Source organism: Rhagoletis zephyria, unplaced genomic scaffold (genome assembly GCF_001687245.7).
Source record: "Rhagoletis zephyria isolate East Lansing unplaced genomic scaffold, Rhagoletis_zephyria_1.1 Rzeph_scaffold_23678, whole genome shotgun sequence".
Taxonomy (NCBI): Eukaryota; Metazoa; Arthropoda; class Insecta; order Diptera; family Tephritidae; genus Rhagoletis; species Rhagoletis zephyria.
The window spans coordinates 1-2,816 of record NW_016180736.1 but is presented as its reverse complement, the minus strand read 5'-3'; the positions used below and the strand labels follow the sequence as shown (position 1 = coordinate 2,816).

The 2,816-nt window shown below is 31.4% G+C and overlaps 1 long non-coding RNA gene across 1 annotated transcript; it reads right to left on the bottom strand.

Moving 5' to 3' along the window:
- Positions 1-1,020: 1,020 nt before the first annotated feature.
- LOC108381758 (uncharacterized) lies at positions 1,021-1,419 on the bottom strand. Its single transcript, XR_001849646.1, has 2 exons — positions 1,333-1,419; positions 1,021-1,116 (listed from the first exon to the last, which is right to left on the bottom strand). It is a non-coding gene; the product is annotated as an uncharacterized LOC108381758 (long non-coding RNA).
- Positions 1,420-2,816: the final 1,397 nt, after the last annotated feature.

The window sequence follows — 2,816 nt, the reverse complement described above, 5'->3', positions numbered from 1 at the left end:
CTTCGCGATTAAAAAAATTTCCTATTTGGACATAAATAACAATGAGTAACATGAAATGACTTAATACTAGATTTTAATTTTAAGCGTAAATATGTATTGTACACACATTAATTTAACCTACAAATGATAAAAAGTATTTTAACAAACATAAACAAACATGAACCTTGGTTTGTATGTATGTACCTAAGTTCGTGTGTAACGGGCATTACACGCACATTAGGGTGCAACAATCTGCACAAAAAAAAATCGGTACTCTTTTTCCATCGGAATTATAAAATCGTAGATTTTAAGACTTCTGGCAAAATATTTTAGAAAAATATTCAGACTCACGCGAGCTGGACCAAGTTGAAAATATCTACAAAAATCTGTTTTTTTATTTTTTAAAAAGTAGTTAAACATTTTTTTTTTTTTAATTCAGATGATAGAAGAATTTAAGTTTAGTAGGTCTGCATAAAAATGTTGGAAAATTTTGTCAACGGAATCAAAATATGTAATGAGAATTTCAAATCGGTCCAGCTCAAATAAATCTTAATATTTATCCGCAGTATTTTGGCGATAATCTTAAAATATAAGAAATTTTATAATTCCGGTGGAAAAACCAAATATTTTTTTTTTTATGGTGAGGTACCCTAATATCCATACATATGTATTTGTCTGTTCGTATGTTCACATGTGCGGATGATTTCTCTATGAACTTCTTGCCTGCATGGCACTTGCACACACGTGATTGTGTGTATGTATGTAAGTGTTTTAAGTGCTTCATTCGTGTATCTAATTGATAACTAATTAATTTTTCTTATACTTACTTATTTTATAATATTTTACTAATTTTATAATTATGAATTATTGTTTCTAACATTCTCGCCATTACCGATTTTTGCGAACCCCCAGAATCGACGTTTTTGTGTGAATTGTTTGTGTTTATTCTTTGCATGCTGCTTTAAAATTTTTTACTTTCTTTTATTGCGCGCGTAATGCTTTTTTTATTTTCATGATTTTTATATATATATATATATTTTTTTTGATTTTTGGATTCTACATAGCTGCTTATTCCTAGTTTTCTGCACTTTGCTTTCATTGATTTCAACATCACAATCCGATCGCCTTTAGAAGGTCCTTTAAATTTCCAATTAACGCAGAAGAAGCCAAACGGAAAAGAAGCAAATGAAGTGTTGGCGAATAGTTAAAGGCAACACAAAGCAAAAGAAAAAACAAAATAAAAGCAAGAAAGAGAAAAAAAGGTATGTAGACAAAATGAATACATTAGCGTTTTCTTGTAACAAATTCTTGGCTAAATTCAGTAATTCAGTTAAATATGATTTTGGCATTTACTCATCCTCCTCTTCCCTGAAGAGATAAGTGCTCCAGTAGACCAGATTGAATAACGCAAATACCAGCGGGAACGTTATTCGTGATATAACATCGATCCTCTTCGATCTAGAACATTGTCTTTGGTGAGTGAATTTGCGCAGCATTTTGAGGGTGAAAATATACATAATACGCAAGAGAATTGATTAGTTGATAGATTGCAGTGTGTTTTGTGTGAATTGCGCGTTTTAATGAATTGAAAAACTGTGTTTTTGTTTTATTGCTTTAAAATATACCTATGTTTAGACATAACATTAAGTATGTACATATATGAAGGAATTGAATAAGTTCTCGCTGCTGCTTTAACTAAGATATAGTACCAGGTTGATCGAGCTTTGCCCGGAGTGTATATACGTTCTAAAGTTTTCAAGATTTGGATAGCTTTAAAAAAATATTTTGATGGAAAAAAAATGGATTTCGATATCTATTAAGTGAATTTCTTACTCCAAGATTTAGGTGGCAACCCTATTCCATGGGACATGTCTTGAGCGTATATGTACTATGTATACTTGAAAAAATGCGGATTGAAATTAGCAAAATAAAAAATTTTTATTAAGCAGAAGAGTGGCAACCCTGATGGAAAATATTTTCTGACCAAAGTTTTGTGTAGAATCGAAAATAAGTGGCAACTTTACACTATTATCCTAAGGGATAACATCTTGTATATAGGGAAAGCATTGTTTACGAACCTTCTCTTGGTACCCTTGAATAGTAATATTCTACCTTTTTTTCTAAACAAAAAAAAATATATATATGCGGTTCAAAATAGGTGGCAACCCTATTAAAAATATTTTTGAATTATGGATCTTTAAATTGCCTTCTATTTGATACCCATATTATGATGTTTTAATTAATTTGTAACTAATTTTGAATAGGTGGCAACCTTATGTGAGTCTTCTTCGAGATAATGCCTATTCAGATAACCTTAAAATCCAAAACATTATTTGTGTACAAAATTGCATCAAAATCGTTAGAGCCGTTGACGAGAACCCTTTGGATATATATATATATATAAGAATTGCTCGTTTAATGTGGTGAGATATATATGTATGTTAAGATTTACAGATTCATATATGATCATTTGCCGCTAGTTATTGCTGTCCTTTATTTCTCGTCCTTTTTTTTTTTTTTTTGCGTATTCCCATCTTACGACCACCTATTACGAAGTGAGCCTTCTACCAGAGTTGTCCTTATCATCACTGGGCGCATTATGAGATACACTACTATTTCCTGTTTATATGTGGATAATGGAAAGACATCCCGACGGAGCGCCAAAGTTACGCTAAAAAGGCTCTATAACTTCACAGAGCAAATGCGCCTCTCTATGGGGAACTTTTTTTTTGAAGCTTACAAAAAAATTATCTCCATAAAAATAAGGCACACACTAGTAAGCGTCTATGGCTTGTATTTAACCAGTTTTGCTCGTCAGAAGCTCAAGATGGATTAAG